The following is a 15,979-nucleotide window of genomic DNA, read 5'->3' on the forward strand; positions in this document are numbered from 1 at the left end:
TGATGGCATCTATGGGTCAACAAATCAGCTAGGCAAGCTCGAGTAGAATCCTCCACCTTGAAGGTGTAGTCAAACTCTTGGAGTTGTATCACCCACTTAGCGATTCTAGCTGAAACATCCATGTGCTGTAAGGCATAGGGAAAATGCTCTTCTGTCGTGATCACTGTGAATGGCCTAGGGAGAAGATAAGGACGAAACTTTCTTATAGCAAACATTAGAGACAAAACCATTACCTCGACCATCTTGTACCCTCGTTCTGATGCTGTCATTACTCTACTAGAAAAGTAAACCGGTCTCATTAGTCCAGTTTTAGCATCCTTTTGTATTAGTGCTGCCCCTAGAGCATTGTCCCCAAAACTCGGGTTGACAAAAAACTCTTGATCCCAACAAGGCTGTAAAATTATAGGAAGGGTGCTAAGAGCCTTCTTCACCTCGTGAAAGCACCTTTCGCTTTCGTCACTCCACAGGAGCTCCTCAGAGTGGGTTAACTGTTGCAGTGGAAATATTAATTGGGAGAGGAGATGAATGAACCGCCCCATATATCGCACCTTCTGAATGAAAGAGGTTAGTTGCTTCACAGAAGATGGTGATGGCACTGCCAATAGGGCCTTAACTTTGTTTGGATCTGCTTCAATGCCCCTCTCACTTACGACATGCCCTAACAAAGTTACACTGCTTTCGCCAATGCGACACTTCTCATGGTTTAACTGCCCCCCCATTTGTGCGAGTCGGTTGAAAGCTTCATCCACCTTCCCTAAATGTAGAGCCTTAGAACTATAAATACAAAAATCATCAATAAAGACCCTGATGGATTTCCCAAAATATGGCTGGAAGACATAATTCATGAATCGCTGGAAGGTAGCTGGGGCATTTGTTAATCCAAATGGCATTACTTTGTAAGCAAAACAACCCCAAGGTGTAATGAAGGTGGTCTTCTGTTGATCCTCCTCAGCTATTCGGATCTGGAAATAACCTGAATACCCATCACAAACAGTGTATCTCTCATGCCCAGCCACCTCGTTGAGTATTTCATCCTGAAAGGGAAGAGGAAAGTGATCTCTCTTAGTTGCGGCATTTAGCGGCTTGTAATCCACACAAATCCTCCATTTTCCATTCTTCTTGGGTATCACCACCACAGGTGAAACCCACTCTGAATCCCCTATTGGATAGATAAAGCCTGCCTTTAAAAGTCGTTGCACCTCAGTGAGTAGAGCGTTTTGTTGAACTACTCCCAATCGTCGTAGTCGCTGCACCACTGGCCGTGCTCCCTCTTTTAGATTAATGTGATGTTGTACTGCTGTCACACCTGTGATGTGTTCATAATCAGAAATAAAAAGTGCAGAATGTTTTATCACCACTTCCATGTAGGCTGCCTTCTCCTCAACTGATAGATCCTTAGCCAACATTTTTTCTAACCCCTCCTTCTCGACCTTTGGAAGCTGCTGCGGAATTTCACTACTAGAAGGCCCTTTTAATGTAATCCCCATCACTTCTAGAGAGCTTTCTTCCTCCTCATTAGAAGACTCTCCCTCTGTCATAGATGACCAACCCTCGCTGGAACTCCATTCATCAGCAGTGGTTTCTAACACAAGATCCTCCTGTCGGCCCTCCTTCATGTTGTAGATAGTGCTCTTCCATTTTTTATGCAGCCCCTTTTGTGGCCTGAGCTCTAGAGCCCCTGTCTCCCAATCTTGTCTGGCTTTCATTCCCATTAGCCATGGTCGCCCAAGAATGAGCGGATAGCCATCCCCCTTCACTGGCATCACATACATGTCAAGCTCCAATTGCACTCCACACACCTTTACCTTGACTTTCTTTATAACTCCCAAACAATTTACTACCACATTGTTAGCCATTTTGGCCCCAAATTTAGTAGTTTCATTTACCTCTAATCCCAAACGATGCATCAACTTTTCCGTCATGACACAAATCTCTGCACCTCCATCCACATATGTCTTTGACACTCTCTGCCCATTGATTTCGGCTTCCACTAGAGGTACAATATCTTTCATCTTTCTAGCCTGGATTGCATTCACATGTCTATTCTTCATGGGTCTAATGCTTACCATCTTTGACCATTGTCGCCGCACTGTTGGAGATAGATGTAGTAATTGTGGCCATGAAATTTTTGGCCCTTGATTCCTCACATCAGCAAGCAAATCATAAGCTCTAGTACCTTTACCCAAGGGAAAATCATCTGGCTCAATGTGTCGGCGTGAGCGAGCCCTCCTCTTTTTACTGTTGCGTGTCTTTGCAGCCACTGATGACTCTGCCTCCTCTTCCATATTTTCAACCTCCTTTGGTGGTGTAGGCTCCATCTTCTCAATTCTCCGGGCTTTCTTCACCGGCATTGCTTCAACCTCTACGACTTTGTCATTTCCTTTGACATCACTCTCATCTAAACTAATTATCCTAACATCATGATTCTCTGGCAGTTGAACAGGCAAGGGCGGCACCTCTGCAAGTGGTCGAGGATGCTGGAGAACTTGAACCGGTGGTGGAGGCCTTGGATTCAGTGGAACAAACCTTTCCCTAGGTGGTGTCACTTGTTGTCCCCTCCTTCTTGGTTGGAACCCATTTCCTAGAAAACGCCTGGGATGAGGGCAAAAGTACATACCATGGCCAGTCTCCCCACAATTATAGCAAACATACTCTCTTTCTTGTCTTCTTGGACCTCGATTGCCTTCATTTATGAGGGGAGGGGGCCGCACTCCTTGCACCAAATTTAATGAAAGGCTTTCGAGTTGATTAGTAATGCGTTGTAGGAGCTCTTGCTGTGGTATCTCTGGTTCAGGTGGGGCCTCTGCTATTTCTCTAGGCCTTGGCATGGTTGGTAAAACCTGTATGGGCTCAACTCCCCCCTTTAACTGGGCTTGATACTTCAATTTTCTATCTTTCTCTCTCGCATAAGTGACTGATTCTTCATATGATGTGGGAAACTTTCCTTTGACTTTCTCCCTTAGTAGAGGATGGAGTCCGGCTAGAAAACAATCTTTCTTAAGGCAATCAGGTACTCTTTCTCCCTCGGCTAAAGATGTTGTCCATTTATCCCACAATTTTATAAACATGCCTTCATAGGTTTGGTACTCCCCTGCTATGGTTTGGCGAAGATCTAAGAGTTGTCTCCAAATATCTTCAGGTGGCTCTGTATCTTGGTACTTGTGCATGAATGCGGTCTTGAGATTCTCCCAATTACCCCTTGTAGCCTCTAGGAGAGCTTGATACCACACTCGAGCATCACCCTTTAGAACTAAAGGGAAGGCCCGTACTTTGGTTGCTTCATCATCCCGGCCTGTGACTAGAAAGGCCATTTCTAAGTCATCCAAAAAGTCCAGAGATTTCTCCCCTTTGTGCCCAAAAAAACTTGGAAAAGCCATGATAGGAAGATGTTGATCTAGCTCAATACAAAATAAAGATGAACACGTCTAGGCCCAAGTCATATCTTATTAAGGGTAGAATAAATGGATTTACAGATGCATTAATCTCAGCAAGACGACGAGGGCCCAATAAGCCCCTTATAATATTTTGAAACCTGATCTTTGTGCTAACGATTATATGCACGGTTTGTCTAGCAAGTGGACGGATAGGTCCGTACAAGTCCCTATGGTTCATGGGATACACTTAGAGTAGAATGAATATGTGCACATTAAATGAGATGTTATAATCCAAAATAGGGAGTATTATGGGATCAGGAGACAACAAGATCTCTCTCAACCTCTCAGCTCCAAAATAGAAGACCAACCTTTGCTGAAAATGTATCTTTCTACTAATGCACACATCCACCCGAATGTTTTGAACCGATTGAAAGTTGTAGAAAGTAGGAGTAGTCATTTATGCATTAACTACAAATGTACACTACAAACTTTTATGAAGCGTGTCGTTGAAGCTATGGCCTCTTAGATCCCACCATTCGAGAGATGCGAAGGACTTGCTTACCGCTGATTAGCGTAGCTTTTGTGTGACCATCATCAGCCTTGTAAAGTTCATAGGCTTCGATAGCTATCTTTTCAATTACTTTGAGTCTTCTTGCTAGTAGCAGTTGAAGCGCATCACCATATGTAGCCTCTCGCCAATACCGCACACCATTGATGTGTAACTCACCCTCCAAAAACTTGTTAATCCCCGAATTTGAAAGTGCCTTCACCACTTGAAGACGAAGCTCCGTAGGGAGTGTCTTTACACTAGACACCAAGCACTCAACACAATGCCTTGACGTAGAGACTTGATGAGAGCAAGATTTCTCATGAAGCAAAGAAGGATGTGTGTAATTAACTTGCTTTACCCGCATACGTGCCGTTTGTCGATAAAGATCCTTCTTCTCATGAGCTTCTTTTGGAGACCATTGCGGTACTCTTGAGCGGCGAATCCCTTGAATAGGGTTTGATGAAGATTCCTCCTTAGTGATTTCTTGACAAACACTCGTTGAAGAAGAGGACAACTCCTTAGATGTTTCTTTCTTCATGGAAGTTGTAGAGCATAGCTTGAGAACTCCTCAGCGGGGGCACCAAAAATGAGGGCTGAAATGATGAACGGATTGCCTCTTACCCATCCAACCTCCAATCCTCACTAAGAGAACTAAAGAGGGGCACCACCTAGCCAAAGGGAGGATGGGCTAGGACATCCCTTTTCTCAAAGAGAATCAAGAGAACCAAGACACAAATTTACAAGAGAGAATATATGTGCTAGACACCATATTGGAATATAAGAGAGAGAGATGAGAAGAGAGGGAGACAAGAGGAGAAGAGGTAGAAGAAGCTTGCCATTATGCTACATGGAATGAGAAGATGAGAAGAGAGGGAGATAATAGGAGAAGAGGTAGAAGAAGCTTGCCATTATGCTACATAATAAAAGAACTTACTCATAGCTTACCTCAAAGAGATGAGGATATTGTAGAGTGCTCTCATGGACTTGTCATTCTCCTTCCTCCCTCTTTTCTAAAAGAGAATCAAGAGAACCAAGACACAAATTTACAAGAGAGAATACATGTACTAGACACCATATTGGAATATAAGAGAGAGAGATGAGAGGAGAGGGAGACAAGAGGAGAAGAGGTAGAGGAAGCTTGCCTTATGCTACATAATAAAAGAACTCACTCATAGCTTACCTCAAAGAGATGAGGGTATTCTAGAATGCTCTCATGGACTTGTCATTCTCCTTCCCCTCCTTCATTCTCCATGGGCTCTTTATATAGCCTTCATGAGGGATTAGATTAAGCTAATCTTCTTGATTAACATAATCCTAGATGATGTATGGCATCTTTGAAAATATGGAGAGTAGTGGATGGGACAAGTCCCCACCTTGGTCACCATGCAAGAAGCCAAGGGTGGCGGTAGACAAAATAGAGAAATGGAGCTAGATTACAAGAGGTGGGTGCCCAAAGCACATTATTATAATATATTTACAAGAAGGATAGAGTGGAAAGTTGGTGTGGTGAAAGAGAGAAGAAAATTGCATATAGCCAGCAGTCTGCGCCTTCGTAACTTCAAATCCGTGAGGAATTTGGAAAAAGTTTCTTCCGCAACTTTGTAGACCAGGTCGAAACCGATCGGGCTTCGCGGGAATTTTCTTGAAATTCGCTTTTTATTGGGAGTTATTGAGATTATAAAAAGGGCTTCCAAAAGCTGCTTTGACTTTAGTATCCCATATGTATATAAATACATATAAGCATGTGACAAAAGGGGTCCATGCTTGTAAGCTTTTGTGCAAGATCCAAATGACACCATGATGTGGATATTGACTTGTGTGCAAGGGTGAGGTGTCCTCTAATGATGGTGATAGATTCCAAATCTTAGTGATGCAGACGGGGCCCATGTGTAGTTGGAGGCTAGTCCTTTGAAAAATCCATGCATTCACTCAACTCCTAGGTGTAATCCTTTTTCATCTTCACTAAGATAACCATCCCTTTTACCCTTTACATTGACATGCCTCCTAAGAACTCGTTCCCCCCATTTGCTAGAGTTATCGTAATCGAGAAGCAATGTAGCATACCTAGTGCTTGAAGAGTAAACCCAGAGTGATATGGTAGGCTCTTGATAGGGGCTTTGGCCAAAATTTTGTGGTAGTAATCCGGGTTGTAAAAAACCCGGATCACTACCTATGATTTGTAGTTAGATTAATCGAGATTTCAATTCATAAAATTATGATAGAAATAGTTACTAGAGGATATTGCATGAAATGAGTAAAGGACTTTATGCACACTTGAGATTAGTAAAATAAATCGATATATTTATTATCAAACGTGAGAAGGTTAAGTATTGATTAACACTTAAAAAGTGAAAGTCTATTTAAAGGTCTCGTAAATCATTTCACTAAGTCATTGTCATAATATTTTAAGTACCAACTAAAGCAAATTCTCTTATGTTGGGTAAGTTATCCCTAAATGGGAACTTCATATCTTGCTTAACAAAGTTAAAATATTTGTACTCAACACTTCTTTATGGGGAGGAGATTCCTCATTAGAATGTAAGGTTACCTTGATTAAGGATCTACCTTGGCTATGTAAAGCTATGAGCTGCACAATGGTGTGATTGTCTTTGCATCATCATTGATATATGTTTGAAAGGATTGTTTGTGTTTGTTAGAAACTAGATCTCTGATTAAAAACATTGATAAACTGGATAAAAAGAAAGATCGTGCTAGGCTACCATCGAGCTAGCTGCAAGACCCTACTCCAAGGGGATCATGATTATCACTTCGAGAGCCTTAGACCGGCTCCATAGTGGAAAGGTCCGTAGGGATAGTCTCGAGTAGTAGAAAATGTGGATGCCAAGGGGGGCTTTAGCGGTAAATTTCGCATTACTCCTAGAATTTGACAAGCCCCTTTGTAACCCAATATGGGATCTTGGAACCCTAATACTAGTTACAAGGGAGGAATCTTAGTGGGCAGAATACCCTCGTGGAATTCTGTATATCTTCCGCAAGATCAAAAAGATGAAAATTGTAATAAACTTTCAATATAATAAAGGAATTTTTTTAAATTCAAGGGTTGTTTGAATTGTATGTGTGTCCATGAGATAATTTACATGAAGGAACTTGTGATTTAATGGGGACTAATTAAGGAAGTTAGTTGTATATGTTTCAATAAATGTGCTATACGTAATTAAAAAACTAAAGATGATACTGTCATCAAAGAAAAGCGGGTGGGTGTAACCTCGGACGGGGTCCATCCAATGGTAGGGTGGTCCCGATTAGCTAGGAGCTTTTCTCAATTGGCGATAGAAATAGGAAGACGATGTCGAAGGGGTTTCGAAAGCAAAGTTGCAACCGCAGAGGTTCTTGAGAAATTCCAAGAAAGAAGATTCCTCAAATCCGAAGATCTTCAAATACAAGCGCTTACTTCCTTAGGTGTTAGAAGATATTAGGATGATGACAATAAATCTCATGTCAGTGTTATACCTATCTCAATCCTCTCATAGTGGAAGACTTGCTTGACCCTGTGTGCACCTTTACTGACAGGCTATGTGGAAGAAAGTATCTTGGCACAGCCTCTTAGAGCATCAAAGATCCATTAGCATGATTAATGAATCACAAATACATTCCAGAAGAAATCAATGACATGATGTATCCCTCTTACAGAGTCAACGAACATCCATACATCGCGAGCATCCATACATCAGACCTTTGCCTCATTACATTGCCTATACTTCTCTCTGATCGTAGGTAAAGCGCAGTTCTTAGTATTGCTCTGCAAATCGTACATGGTTTTTATGCATTCCTTCAATTCTGAGGCTCTGTCTCAAAAGCATAATCTGCATATATTTTTTATTGTATCTCTGGATCAATGAAGGATTGAACAACAGATCTGGAATCTTGAAATGGTTAGCTCCAATCTCAATTACTTGTCCATCAAGTAGCTCCTATAATGTTGTCAGAATATTCGCATATGCAACCTCATCAAAGCTTGATTCTCAAGTTCTCCTTGGCATATTTCCTTTTGTTTTAAAGGAAAAGCTTGGTCTGATCACAACTCCTATGTATTCCAGTCATCCAAGGTTCCACATGGTCGACCTGATTGTAAATATCATCGATGACTTCATGGTAAGTCTTCAGTCTGTATTGTTCCTTGAAATAGTCAGACGACGGTATGCTCATGCATAGGACTTCCTCCAGAAGGGAATCAATAGGCTTTCCACAGGAGAGGCATTGCCAATAGCAGCGACCGAGTATTCCTTCTCGAACACCGAGCAGGTGTTATGGCCGACGCACCAGGTCCCGTGAGTGCTCCCCTCAACCTTGAGCTAAAAGTGGATGCCTTGTGGATGCAGGCAGTCTTTGATACATACTATGCAGCGTCGGCTTTTTCATCCCGATTGCAGATAGGGGGCAAAATCCTTTCTCTGTTCCCCTCCTAGCAGAAGTTCGTCGTCCCTCCCTCCCAAAGACAGCGATTCCCCTTTTTTCAGAAAAGCCTCTTTTTCCCCCAAGAAAGCGGGCCAATTTCAGCATTAATCACACTTTTTTATATCGACCAAGCCTGCAAATCACTTCATTGTCAATATGATTAAAGATATTTTCCCATGGCCCTCACGACAATTAGGCGGCCTTAGCAAAGCCTACACGTATATTTCCATGATCGAAAACCGTGTGGTAAACGCCCATGAAAACATCTCCAAGAATCCATAGAGGCCCTGAAGGAACATCCAGACCCATAAACCCACTAACACATTGCATTTCATTACCCTCTCCAACTTTCAAGATATACTGCTCAGGCGTAAGATCAAAATGTTTCCTTCCTATCGTAAAGGTCACTGTGGGCATGGAAGAAACTTGGTCACACTCCACAACACTCTCTCCATTCGGATTCGGAAGGCATTCACACATCTTGCTAAGATACGCTTTGATAAGCTCTCCAGACTCATCAGTGATCAGTTGGTTCTGTGCCCATACTACTGCCATTTCACACATAGTACATCCAGTGTCGTGCAGACCCTCATGACCCCTATCCAGTACGCTTGCAATATCTGGGCTGAAATCCTTTGCTCTTTGGGAGCACATGCCAATCTGTGCACATATCTTTTCTGGACTGATCTGCTGCTTAACCATTTCAATAATCATATCACCATATTGAGACACCATGGCCTTGCATTGCTAATTCATGACACCAGATGCTCCAATGGCCTCATTTATAGCTGTTATGATTCCCGTTGGCCCAGCCATCAAAGATGTTCCAGAATCAGCAATAGCAGCACAGCCATTGGCACAGAAACCTGTTGTCTTTCCACCTACGAGAAAGTCTCCCATATCAAACTGCCAGTAGCCTTTTCGTGTGACCGGCACATAAGTATGTTGTCCAATGTAATGTCTAGGATCCATGCCACCAAAGATGAGCTCAATATGCTGCAGCCATGCCCAAAGAATGCCACATGCTTGAAACCCGACCACATCTGTTATACATGTCCACAAGTGTATTGCCAACATGAAACTCATTATCTAGCCCCCTTTTTTATATCTCTACATGAAGTTCTCGGCTTGTATCTAAAGCTCCTATGATGCTACATGATTTCAGGCTGTAAACAAATGTACTAGCATCAGCAGAAATACCATCTAGTTGTAGATGTTGGAAACATCCTCACAAAGCCCATAATCGGCATATCTTGAAATAAGTGTAGTCCATGAGATTGCATCTCGAGTTACCAGTCTACCAAAACTCCCTGTTCTTCTCCGTCTTCAGCATAGAATGAAAGAGCAAACATAACAACTAAGTATGTACAAAGTATCAAATCATACGCACAACTTTTGGGTGGTTTTCACACCTCGAATGCGCAGCAATACGACAATGATAAATTGACCAACTAGTCGCTAGGTAAAACTAACTTACATTGTTTTTTTTGGGGGGGGGGGGGGGGGGGGCATGAGATTTTGCCTTATGGGTAAGAGGGTTGATGTACCATACTCCCCTTCCTCTCCCATTCTCTTTGAACCAAGTGCAATGGAAAGTCCGCTTTAGTTTGAGTGATCCTGTAGGAAATGGGAACTCGAAATTATTGATGCTAGTTGGCTATTAGGAGACTCATCTGATCTTAGAACCCAAAAATTCAGGTCAATTCTAGTGGGTTCATGTGAAACTCTTCCATTGCAATGTAGACTCAGTAGGGCCTAAGTCACAAACCCCGTGATACTCCAAGGAAGCGTCGGGCAGCATCATTTGGAAAACCCATTGATGGACTTCAAAAAGGTGCGCTTGGATTGAGCCTGGTAGACACCTCATGCCGATCATCATTTTTTAAAAAAATCACTATGGAAACTCCTCCTTAGGCAAATACAGATATATGCATATTTGCACACATGAGAACATGTGCAAAAATGCTAATTTTTGCAAGGCCAAAAAAAAATCATATTGCATGCATGTAAATGAGTTGATGCACAAAAGCCTCCTTGATCTCATTGGGATAACATACAAGAATTTATGGCTAGCATGAAAATAAAAAAGGGAAGAAAAGAAAATTCAATAAATTAGTAAAGAAAAGAAGAGTTCAATTCTAATTAGAACTCTTTATTAAGAGGGAAGAGTTAAAATCTAACTGAAACTTTAAGTGAGAATGATACATAGGCTTCTCTCAAAAAGATATTTTCTTCTTTATGCCACCACTTGATAAGTGGATATTCTTCTATGATTATAGAAAAATGTCCCTCTCCTTGTGCCACCTTGTGATATCTCAATTATACCAATGACATCAATAGCATCTTTCCCTCCACCCTCTTGTATAAATAGAGGCCAACGGAAGAAGAAAGCATGAGAAGAAAAGGGCAAAGCCATATCAAGCTAAGGTACTTTATGCTTAAATATTCAAGTAAAATTTAATGAATAATATATTATCCACATATTTGATAGTATTTCTTTTCAAAAGGAAAAAAAATATTGTTAAAGTTACCCACACATGCACATCGCAAATTCGGGTGTTAGCAATTGCATAAGACATCTGTTTAGCTCATGAGAAATAATGCATGATCAATTAGATGAATTCTTCAATTCATATCCTGAATTATTATCATTTTGTAAATCTCATCTCATAGAAAACACAAAAGTTACACCCATCTAATGATTAGAAATCATGAGATCTAAAGTTCTTGTAAATATTAACTAAACCACACACTAAGTGAAACTAACAAAAAGTCAAGATGATTCATATTTATAAAATGGACATGTTGGTAAAGAGATATAACTCTAACTATTGGTGGGTGATAAATTATCAAAAAAATTAAAGCCACATTTCTAATTGATTTGATATGATCAATTTGATTAGAAAAGTGTGGCTGTATTAAAGTATAAAACTCCTCTTTTGGTAAATAGGTTGGTTGTTGATTGTGGTTATTGATTGATTAATAAGGATTTATTGTCTAATGGAAGTATATTAGTTGGAATAAAGAATAATTGTGGAATTATTTCTTGATAAAGATGTTTTGGTCTAATTAAATCTATTTTTTGGTTATGGATGAATGTGGCTATTTTTTGATGTGTTTGAAAATATATATGTTAAAAAGGAAGATAAGTGTAGATTCATCACCGCAAATGGTAGGGCTATGGTTTATGAGATGATATAGTGGAAATGTGCCACAAGAGGAAGCACTACAATCTATGCCAATTCATTGCAAGAGGTAGCATTATGGCCTATGTGATGATATAGTATAGATGCACCATAAGAGGCAACACTACAATAGTATAGACTCGCCGCATGAGGCAGTACTATGAATGGTGTTGATTCACGGATGATGCAATACCATGTCTCTACATGTACTATCCCCAAGGTCTTACCATCACAAATTACACCCAACTAATTTATATTAGTCGAGAACCACTACCTAGACAAGAGTTCAAATGTGTGGGGAAGGTTCATCCCATATGCAGTCAAGAACTTGTCAGAGAGAGAACCAGGGAGAGAGAAACAGGAGAGAGAAGACTGCAGAGGAGAGAGAAAGACTGCAAGAAGAGAGAGAATAAGAGTGACGAGGAGAGAAAAAGACTAGATTTAGAGAGAGAAAGACAAGAAAGAAGGGGAAGCCATAGAAGCTGTGAGCAAGAAGGGAGAGAAAGACTGTAATTGTATTAATGTGTCAAAAAGATGTGAAAATTTACATCTTCTCTCCGTTTATACCAATGTCAGTGTGACATGGCATAATATCAACATTATTAACACTTATTTGCTATTCCCAGCTTCTTACAATCCATCCCTTCCCAAAAGTTTTTGTCCTCAAAAACAAACCTAGAAACAACTAGAGAGGAGATGGATAGAACATAGTACTACTCTGTTTTACAGCTTTACAAATGGGAAATGAATGAAAAATGACCATTACAAGAGCTGAATTTGAAGAACGGAAGTAATGCCCAACTATATACATGATTTGAAGTACTTCAGAAGCAAATGGAGCCATAAAGTCTTCAACAAATAGTCCCAGAACAAAGTAGACAGCTTGCTGAATAAACAGTCCTTGCTGGACTAAATCTGCCATAACTTTTGATAGAAGTGTCCAAATGAGATGTACCATATATCAAAACGAAGCTCTTGAAGATTACTTTAAGCCCATGTAGATAGCTTAATTCTGAAAATTAGGTACGATAAAAACTGTTCTAAAACAGCATGCTGTCCTGAACCAGTCTGCATCAATACTAGCTCCATATGCAATAGGCTTCAGCTAGCAATGTCTCCCTCAAGTATGGATACTCATCCAATATAGAATCAGGTCTCCAAGAAGCCTCTTTAGATGGTAAACCTTTCCATTTGATCAAATATTCCACAATAGAACGTGATCGAAGCTTCTTTTTGCGCTGACCTATAATAGCCTCTGGGATGTACTGAACAAGACCATCTTCATCAATAGGTGACAGCTCATCAACTATATCCACTGGATCACCATAATAGGGCTTGAGCTGACTAACATGGAAGACGTTATGAATCTTTGTAGAAGAGGGAAGCTCTAGTTTGTATGCCAAATCGCCAATTCTCTTAAGGATCCTGTAAGGGCCATAAAACCTGTGGGCAAGCTTATTACTGGATCCATCTTTCAACGTAGAGTACTTGGATTTGGGCACTTTCAACAAAACCAACTCTCCTTCTTGGAACTCTAAAGGCCTCCTCTTCTCATCAGCATACATCTTCATTTGATCTTGAGCCTTCCTTAGATTCACCTTGCATTGCTGAAGAAGGGTATGCATTCTTTCCAACTCCTCCTTCCCATGAGGATTGATCTTTTCATTAAAGATGACTGTGGGTAAGGGCACCTTGTAACCATACAAAGCCTCAAAGGGTGAAACTCCTATGCTCGCATGAGTGGAATTGTTGTAAGCAAACTCAGCCAGGTGTAACCAAGAATCCCATGAGGTTTGGACATCATAACAAAAATGGCGAAGATAAGTCTCCAACCACTTATTAACTCTCTCTGTCTGTCCATCAGTTTGGGGATGATAAGCCATAGATGGAGCCAACTTAGTGCCCATAGATGTAAATACCGCTTGCCAGAAGTTACTCATAAACTTTGAGTCCCTATCATGGACAATCACCTGCGGTAATCCATGTAGTCTAAAAATATGCTCCATAAACTGGTTGGCCACTTGAGAAGCAGTAAACTGAATTTTTGTTGGGATAAAATGAGTTGCTTTGGTGAGTCTGTCAACCACCACATAAATACTATTCCACCCCTTCTTAGTAGTAGGTAAGCCAATGATAAAGTCCATAGTAATATGAGTCCATTTACCCGTAGGAATAGGCAATGGCTGTAACAAACCTCCTGGCTTATGGGTGCTATCCTTATTTTGCTGACAAGGCATACACTTCATAATGAAGTCCTTGACATCTTTCCACAGTCCTTTCCAATAAAAGCTCTTACTGATCCTGTCATAAGTCTTGAAAACTCCCAAGTGTCCAGTTAAATGCGAAGAATGTAACTCCTCCATAATTTTCCGCTTGAAAGAAGAAGTAGAGGGAATAACAATCTTGCCCTTCCACCAAATAAGACCATTTATAAGCTGATAATGCGAGTTTTCTTCCATAAGACCTTGCTGTAATTTTTGAAAGATTTGGCTGAATTCCTCATCTAAAAGATAGGCCTCCTGTAATTCTTCAATCCAATCATTATGTAGTTCTGTCATGGCTGACACTTTGCAGGCCCACATATGAGAAAGAGAATCAGCCACTATGTTATCTTTGCCCCTTGTATGAGTGATATCAAAGTCATAATTCTGTAATGTAGCTACCCATCAACGTTGCTTTGGAGTGATAATTTGACTGAGTAAGGAAATATTTGAGTACCCGGTGATCACTATGTACTCTGAATCGGCTGCCATATAAGTAATGGTGCCATTTCTTGATTGCATGCAGGATAGCCAACATTTCCTGGTCATAAACATTCATGGCCATCTCCTTATCTATAAGCTTACGGCTCTCAAATGCAATTACTCCATGCTCCTGAAGCAAAACAGCCCCAATGCCACGGCCACTAGCATCACACTGTAAAGTAAACTCTTTGGAGAAATCCGAGCATACTAGGATAGGAGCAGAAGTAAGTAGTTCTTTTAACTGGTTGAAGCTGCTATCTGCAAGAGCATCCCAAAAGAAAGCCTCTTTCTTCAACGTGTCAGTCAAAGAAGCTGCAATTGCCACATAATGCTTTATAAATCGGCGATAGAATGAAGATAGACCAAGAAATCCTCTAAGAGAGGTAGTAGTAGTAGGCGCTGGCCAATCTCTTATGCATTGCACCTTCTTGGGATCAGCCTGTATTCCTTTTTCACTGACTATATGCCCCAAGTATTCCACTTCAGTCTGCATGAAAGAGCACTTCTTCTCCTTAGCAAAAAGCCTATGATGTCTCAACACATCAAAAACCTTCCTCATATGTGACAAATGATCCTGTAAAGTCTTGCTATAGATCAAGATGTCATCAAAGAACACCAAGACAAACTGAAAGAGGAAAGGTTGCAAGATCTTATTCATCAGGCTTTGAAAGGTAGCTGGAGCGTTTGTAAGCCCAAATGGCATCACCAAGAAATGATAGAGCCCACGATCAGTCCTAAAAGCAGTCTTGACTTCATCACCCTCTCTCATGCGAATCTGATGATACCCTGATCTCAAATCAATCTTCGTGAAAAATCAAGCCCCCTTAAGTTCATCAAGCAAATCATCAATCCTGGGTATAGGATACCTGTTCTTCACTGTTATCTTATTGAGATCCCTGTAGTCAATGCACATTCTGAAAGATCCATCTTTCTTTTTGACTAACAGGATTGGAGATGCATAAGGTGAAGAACTTGGTTCAATGAATCCCATTTCAAGAAGCTCTTTGATTTGCTTGGCTACTTCCTCTCGTTCACATTTTGATAGTCTGTAAGGTGGCTTATTGATTGTCTTTGAGTTGGGCTCCAAATCAATGGGGTGATCCACCACTCTCTTAAGAGGCAATGAAGTAGGTACTTTAAACAAATCTCTATACTCCTTAAGAAGAGCTGTCAAGGTTGGATGGTTTGCTGAATTATTAGGCTGATCCTGTGTTTCTTTGTTCAAATGCAAAACAAATATCGGCTAGATCATAAAAGTACTCCTGTTCACCGTCATCCTCAAAATCTTTATTTTTAGCATTGATTGCCACTGCATTAGCTTCATCTATGTCATCTTCAAAGTCCTCAAAAACTAGCATACTTTGAAGCTTTGGCTTGACATTTTTGTATACACACTTTGAAGCATGATCAGGAGTATACTTTTCTCCACACTTGAAGCATAAGCCCTTGTCCTTCCTTTCCTTGTAAAGATCCATGGGAATAGATTTGGGATTTGTATTAGCTGAAGTGGACTTAGGCTTGTTGTCACCCTGCTTAAATTCAACCTTTGGACTGTTTGCTGTCCTGAAATTACTTTGAAACCTAGAAGCATTGAATGGAGGATAAGTTGGTACCCGTAAGCTCCCACTAGGCATACTCTCTTTCTCTCTTTCCCAATTATGTTTAATATTTCCCTCTCTCCCTCTCCTTCTCCCTCTCCCTCCCTCTCCC

General features: G+C 40.8%; 1 pseudogene; it reads right to left on the reverse strand.

The window, feature by feature from the left end:
• Nucleotides 1-8,488: 8,488 nt before the first annotated feature.
• On the reverse strand, nt 8,489-9,324 carry LOC148033917 (aspartic proteinase A2 pseudogene; annotated as a pseudogene).
• Between the last annotated feature and the right edge of the window lie 6,655 nt (nt 9,325-15,979).

This window comes from Lygodium microphyllum, chromosome 7, assembly GCF_053477565.2.
Source record: "Lygodium microphyllum isolate KBCC chromosome 7, Lygodium_microphyllum_v1.1.10, whole genome shotgun sequence".
Lineage (NCBI taxonomy): Eukaryota > Viridiplantae > Streptophyta > Polypodiopsida > Schizaeales > Lygodiaceae > Lygodium > Lygodium microphyllum.